This window comes from Otolemur garnettii, unplaced genomic scaffold (genome assembly GCF_000181295.1).
Source record: "Otolemur garnettii isolate 467f Iridium unplaced genomic scaffold, OtoGar3 scaffold00128, whole genome shotgun sequence".
NCBI classification, from domain to species: Eukaryota; Metazoa; Chordata; class Mammalia; order Primates; family Galagidae; genus Otolemur; species Otolemur garnettii.
The window spans coordinates 2075268-2082983 of NW_003852523.1; positions in this window are offsets into that span (position 1 = coordinate 2075268).

Below are 7716 nucleotides of genomic sequence, written 5' to 3' on the forward strand. Positions count from 1 at the left end.
TCTGAGCACTTTGTGCCTTCCTTTCTTCTCTCACTGAATTTCAACTAGAGAATTAAATTCTCCCAAAGTTCCTGGCCAGTGACATGGGAAGCCACCCCAGGACAGGAGTAGCCAAGAGAGCATATTACACAGTGGACAAATTGCTCAAATGGATGATGTCATCTTGGGGGCGGGGCCTTCCCAACCAGGAAATGGGGCATCAGCTTTTAGGTGAAAATCATCTTAGAGTTTTAGGTTAGGGACAGATCACATCCACGAGGCTGAAATCCTGTGAATTGTTCCCGTGGGAAGGGAAATGTGATGGTCCCGCTGCGGCTGGTGCCTTAGGACCCTCTGTTCATTTGCTCAGTGACAAACCCCGCTGGCTTGTACACTGGCCTGGTGCTGGCACAGCCCTGGAGGACTCTCCCGGGCCTGCCCTCAGGTGTGACGGGTGGGGACTGTGTGGCCACTCTGCTCAGCTCTGCCCACTGTGCAGATGTGGAGGCTGAGGCTGGAGACGCCAGAGCCAAGGAATGGAGGGGCTGGACTTCCAGCCCAGGGCTGCCCCAAAGCCCCTATTATTTAGTTCTGCCGAGCTGCCTTCTGTTCCCAGCCTCCAGATGGACCTGGAAATGCTTTGTGAGGCACAAAGTGAAGAGTAGGTTAGAGGCTACCAGTTATTTGTCCTGTCACCAGACAGATGGCTGAGTTGAGAGGGTGGCCTGTGTCCCTCGCCCCTCAGTAGCTATACGTCTGAGTGCCTATAAGGGGGTATCGCTAGCTGGCCTGGGAACTGGCCCTACAGCTAGTCTCAGGGGAGGGGGCTCCCTCACCTGGCCCTGGCTTCACAGCACGTGCTCCTGTGTGCTAGCGGATGTGTGTGCCTCCCTACACCCACTCCCACGTGCACACGCATACGCTCCCAGTGTGTCTAATAGTATTATTCTGTGGCACACCCTCCATCTCCGTCACCACCAGCCTCTGAATCCCCAGTCATTCTTTACTCCAAGAAGCAAAGACAAATCTCTCATTTCCCATGTGTGGTGCAGACAGTGAAGGTGGAGTGAGGGCACGGAGGCTAAAGGAGGCACAGCAGAGTGCGGGGCAGACAGGCCGGCTGCACAGGGAGGGCGGCGTGTGTGTGTAAAGTCAGACACTTTTAAGGAATAAAGACTGCTAATAAAATATTTTATATAAAACTTTTTACTTGTATTCAGTGTCAAATACTTCAAGTGGCTTGCTTGAATTTTCCTCAGTCAACTGACTTTTAGATTGTATCTGGAGCCCACCTACTGTGCATCTCGTACAGTCCCGGTTTGTCATTAATACTGAGCACTCCTCCCTGTCACCGCGCTGTAAGTGACCACCTTTCTCTCCCAAGGATGTTCACGTCCATGCTGAACTGTCTTAGAGTTTCGTGTGTGTCCCCCTCCTCCGCACTCCTCACCCGATCCTCTGACGTGACCTTAGGAGGTGTCCAGACAAGGCCTACTTGCCGGCCTTCCCTTTGATCCCCCCAGCTCTGCAGGGGCCTCCCTCCCCCAGTTCTGGGCAGTGGCTCCAACAGAGGTACGTCCCTTATCTTTTTACAGTTTTTCTGCTGAGGCTGCTGTAGTGGGAAGAGTAGCCAGTCACGAGGTTCTGGGTCCCAAAGTCGACGTGAGCAGGACCAAGGAGGCACTTGGCCTCACGTGCTCCATCAGCTCACTAGCTCTCCAGGCTCCAGCAGGAAATCCACTCAGAGCAAGGACTTGCAAGGGCCAGTGGCAGTGTAGGGCTGGGCTTTCAAAGTGGGCTTCCCTCCCACCTCTCCAACCTAGAGCAGAGAGCTGGACTGGGCAAGGGCACAGAATCTACCTGCAGATGGCTCCTGCCGCCATCCTGTGGCAGGGGTGCAATCAGAGGGGGCCTCGGGTGTCAACATGAGCTTCTGACAGTGCACCTCACTCCCCACTCCCCACCCATCCAGCCCCCGGGGTCCATGGCATGGCAGCCATTGTCTTTCTGGGCTGCTGGCTTGGCCTCTCCTGTCAGCGAGATTCCTCTGAGGTAATGGCCCCCTGCAAGGACGGATGCTGCTGAGGCCCACATTGGGGCTAATGTTCTGAGGGAATCCTCCTAAGACCAGAAGCAAGGAAGAGATGGGGAACTCTGCACCCCCATTGCTCAATCTAATTTTCATCTGCCAGCTTACTGCAGGCTGTCCTTAAAATCCAAGCCTGAGGGACAGTGTGGAAAGGGGACACTGCACACACACTCACCTGCCTGTGGCGGTCTGAATTTCATAATCATATTCCACATCCTTCCCTCGTCTGTCTTCATCTTTGGGGAGACAGACGGGTTTCAACCCAACTGTTGTTTTGTGTTCCCTCTGAACATGGCAGCTTGGCGTCACTCCACGCACAGGCATGCTGTGGCCTGCCGCAGGGGAACCAGGTCAGCCAGCGATGCTTGCTTGGTGAGGTGAATGTGAGTGACACCTGTGTGCGGTGGCCAGGGTTAGGAACCTTGCCACCTCCATGTTCTTGGAAATAGTCCCCTGGAGTCAAAAAACAGAGAAGGACCCGTCACACTGGCACCGCATTCTGGCCCGGCTGGGGACTGCTGCTGGCAAGGCAGATGCTGTGGGGACCCAGCTTGTAGAATGAACCATTGTAACCCCAAGAACGAAGGAACAGAAGCACATGAGCATCTAGTTCTGCCGTGGACACAGGCAGGGCCTCTGCAGGCCTGGGCTCGGCATGGTGAGGGTATGTGGTTCCTCAGGGCTCTTCCACAGCTGCCCCCTTTCCTGGGAAGCTGCCCACAGCCACGTTCATGTCCAAGTGGAGAACACAGCCACAGGCACAGGGGGCTTGTTCCACTGGGGCTCCGGGGTTGGCAGCAGTCTTCAGCTGTTGGGAAAGGCACAGGCCCACATCTGCAGGAAGTAGCAAAACTGCCGACGGCACCTGCAGCTGGGCTTTCTCTCTGTGCAGCCCCGTCCTCTGGTGTCCACTCTGAGCACACAGAGAATCCAGCCCATCGCTCTGGGTGTCTCTGGCCTAAACCTTGTACATGAATTTAAATGTGGCCCCAAAACTTGGGGCACAGCTTGAAACAGTATTTACTTCATTTCATGGCCACTGATGTTATGAGATCTGCCCTCTGGAAACTTGTAAGCCAACTGCCATTACCTCTGACTGGTGGTCCAGCACCATGATGGCAGGTGGGTGGGGCAGAGATGCCGAAGCTCTGAGGATGGGAGGCCATGGGAGCACTAAGGGGAGACCCTGCCCGGGGCCTGCTCTGAGGCCAGACCTCTCAGCCCCCAGGCGAGTCTCCCTGAAGGAGGCCCCCTGCAGCCCTCACTGCCCGAACCTGCCCTCACTCTTCACCTCTCGCTCCACCTGCCTGGCCGCGGCACACCCCTCATGCACACGCTCCGGCACCCACCCTTCCTCCCAGCAGAGCCCGTGTGTGCACAACGGGCACCTGGAGCTTCCAGGGAACAGGGTTTGCCAAACAAGAGCATGCCACACTGGCTGGCGCTTCCCTTTCTGGGAAGCTTACCAAACCGTGTCCCCTCCGGAGGCCCTGAACTCACCCTCTTCTGGCCCTGCTGCATCAGGCCTCGGGTGAACAGTTAGGATGTCACGGGGCATGTGTGCTTGGGGTTGAGAGCCCCGGCTTTGCAGCCCCTGGACGTCCCAGAGGCTGCGTAATCTGAATGGCACCCCAGTTTCATGTTCCTGAAAATACTGCAGCGACCATGGTTGCTGTTTTGTTTCATACCTGCCATTTCTGTCACTGTCCACCTGGGGTGTGGGGGGCTCCTTACCGCAACCTCAGGCTTCCTGGGCTTCATTATCAATATCTCGTCGCTTAGTCCTTGGCCAATTCAAAGTAGTAGCGGAACTTCCTACATCCAAACTGCCTATGAGATGGCCCCTATGCCTGCGCCCATGCAGGGGGTTCCCATTTTACGGTCTTGAACAGGGTGTGGGGGACGAGTTTTCTAATGGGACGTGTATGTTTGAAAATCAACACGTGTTGCTCACCCCTTACTCTCGTTTCGTTGATGAATCTGTCGTGAGTCATTGTCTTTTATTTGGTGAGGGGCTATTTCATGTTTTCCCTTTGTGGTTCCTTCCAAAGCAAAAGTCAATGCAAATAAATTTTTAATAAGCGTGCAACCCTGCGTAGATGTCTGTATATCTACTATGTAAGCATACAGTACCTGTTTTTATAATGCCACGTGGTAACTTTACAATGATTGAGCTGTTATGTTAGGGAACACTGCTGCTTGCACGCTGTGAGATTTGCACTGTTAGAGACAAACGTGATATATATACACAGGTACACACACATATAGTCAAAATAACGTTGGCTCCTTTGGGTGCTGTTCCTTGGCTGTGTCACTCCATGGGAACAGGGAGCCCAGACGGCCCTGGGGCGGGAGCCCTCCAGCTGCGCATTACAGACCAGGAGCCGAGCGTGTATCTCTAGAGTTATCTCCTTAGATTTGTACACTCCTTGCAGACTTGAGCTGGGTTTTCTGAAATTAGATGCCATTTACAAAAATGTGACATAAAACAAATAAAACATTGTTATTTTCAGGTTCCCACTTCTCTCTTCTTGCTTTCAGCAGCCCCAGCTCTGGACCTGCGGGGGAGCCAGGCTGGGTCTGGGGAGCGTCTGGGCGTTTCTCCTCCTGCTCTCTCATGCTGCAGCCCCTCTCTCATGGTGGCCTGGTGTCTTCCCTTGTAATGTCATTTAACAATCATCATGGGAGCTGGAGAGCCACCACAGCCCCATTTTGCAGATGAGGAAACTGAGGCCACAGAGCTGGTCAGCAGGATTCACACCTTGACTGTCTATCCGGGGAGCCAGGGCAGACTGTTGACCATTTTATTAAACTCCCTTTCTTGGAGGAAGACAATTAGGAGTCAATGGCCCAGCAGGGTCTCAGGCTTTGCACAAAGGGGTCTGAGGAGGTAGGTCTGTCCTTGAGATCAGTGAAACTTCTGTCCATTTTGCCCAGACACTTTGCTGGGCAAAATGATGTGCCAGCTCCAGGGGCCAGCTTTGGGGTCCTTATGCTTGCTGGGAGGGGCGGGGGGTTGAGTCCAGGACACTCTGGGTGCATCACCTGGGCATGGCCTATGGGGGCAGGACTACGCTGTCCTTGCAGCTGTGAAGGAAGGTGTATGTGTAGAAATGGGATAGTAAGAAGAGTCACTGCCCTGTGACCTGGCACACACACTCAGCCTGTCACCCCTGAGCTACCTACCCAGCTGTCTCTGTCCCTAGATGCTGTCCTATGCCCCAGCCTATGTGCCAAGCACAATAACCTCATACTGATCCACCAGACACAGCCCGTGAGGTCATCCAAGTTGACAACCTGGTGACAGCTGGTTCACCCCCCTCCACCACGCAGAGAGGGATGGCCACCTGCCCACATGGCTCTGCACCTGGCTTTCCTTCCCTGGCTACAAACCATCCCCAGACAAGAGGTGGGGCTGCCCACACTTGACTCTCTGGCATGCTGTTGTCAGGATGTTCTGGAATCCCCTCCTTCTGAGGGGGGCTGAGGTCGTTTCAATGATAGGACATGGTTTAATCTGAAAATCTAGAAAACCTCCTCATACATAGATATATCCTTATAACCTACAGTTCAAGCCATAGAAGCCTTTCTGGAAACCAAGATCTCACTGAGAAGCCACCATCCAGAGGCCTGCACCCTGCTGTGAGGCCCTCCTCACTTTTACGTGCCTTGGAGGACCTCAGGGCCACCCCCAACCCTCAGACGTTCTGCCTCCAACCCTGTGGCCTCTGGGTTCCAGCTGATGGCAGTGACTCTCCTATACTGCAGGTGTGGGGAGCACAGTGAACCCAACCAGAGCACGGAGCCCACAGCAGCGCTCTCTGTGCGAGGGAGTCACATCCACCCGGGGCTGGGCTTCCTGACAGGGTCTGCTCCTCTGAGCCTGTGTCGGGGCCTGAGTATGGAGCACAAATCCTCCTGTCAGTGTCACTGAAAGCTGGAGAATCTTGGAACAGAGCAATGACAGCAAGTAAATGTCCAGCACACTCTGGAGCGAGGTGGCGCTGTCCAGCTGGCTAGCTGTTTAGCTGTCCAGACGTCCAGAAGTCCAGTCACCACTGGGGCAGCCTGTGCCACCCATTAACTGTAGCAAACAGCATTTGTGCTGATGGCCACAGCCTGGGGGGGAGCCCAGCATTTACCTCCAAGTCCCACCTGTAGCAAGTTTGTGTTCTGGCTTCTGGAAAGTCAACATTCTCATTCTAATGGGTTCTGGAAAGTTCTGGAAACATGGGCCATTTACAAATCAATGGTGAAGGTATTTAATGCCAAAATGATTCCTGGATCCTATGTTTGCAATTCATTATTTGAATTCACCCTGAGCCATGGGGATACAAACCAGGAGGCAGGAATGCTTAATGTATGGTACAAGGGCCACGCGGGCTCTGGACAGTCAGTGTCCACTGATCCCCAGGCTGAAGTGCACCACTGAGTACTGGGTCACCTGCAGCCCAGGAAATGTGGCTGACACATTCCAGTCCTGACCGTTAGAAGGGCATGGGGGTCATGTCTGGAGCTAGGGGTGAGGGTCATGAAGGCCACACCCGGGATTAGACTCGCCCACAGGGAAGAGGGGATGAGAAAAGGCAAATCCCCGTGACGGTGCTTTCCCTTAGTTAGCAGAGAAGGGTGGTCAGTTTGTAGCTACAGCTCCCAGGTAGCAAGGCAGGGGTTCCTTGTCTTCAATCTCATACCTGGGCACAGGCAGGCTTTGCCAGAGTCAAAATTAAGCCCGTTGAGAAGTTACCTGAGTGAAAAGGAAGAGGGAGAGGGAAGGAAGGGGGCCTGAGGCTTTAGGCAGGACCCAAGGCCCCTTGAGGGCAGCTCTGCCCCTCCAGGGCCACCAGAACCCAAGGCCTTGCTGCTGCAGCCCCTGGGCCCCCTCAGAGCACACCCCAAACAGACTGGAGGGTGCTCCAGACCTAGGCACAATGCCGCCATCCAACCTAAGACCCAGCAGGCTCTGGGTGGAGCCAGGGAGGTCTGATGTCTCCCGTGGGGTAAGCTGGGTGGTGCACCCTTCCTGCACCCCAAGGTTACCTGCTACCCTGCCCCTAACCGCTGCGGGAATATGGGGAAGAAACAGATTGTGTTGGATAGGAGCAGGGGGCAGATGGCTGCTTGGGAAGTCAAAGGTGCCTGGTTATGGGGAGTGTGAGCTAAAGTCTGGGACCCTCCCTGCCTGGTGACTCTCTGCCACCAGGGTCCGGAAGGAGGAAGGACAGGGCCTCAGGGAGGCTGTTCCAGGACAGCAAGAGAACATATGTGTCAAGGTTTGGGCTGCTTTTCAATTCAAAAGCCATGTTCCAGGTTTAAAATAGAAAAGATAGGAAAAGACACAGACTGGAGTGGGCAGGGTCTGCTGGGAACCCTGCAGGAAGGGGCGGGGCCTGGCAGGAGACACCCCTCATCCCTGGTTTACAGCAAGTACTCTGTAAGACCCCTTTTGCTATCCTGAAATGAAACTCATACTTAATATTCATGACTACACAACATATTTATTGAAAAATAAATATGCATGATACCTTATAAAGATGTGAGAAATAAAGGGAAACAACACCTGATGGAACCATGTTCCGTGTGCCCCTACTGGATGAGGAGTCTGACCTGCCCGGGCCCCACTGGCTGGATGAGGAGGCTGACCTGCC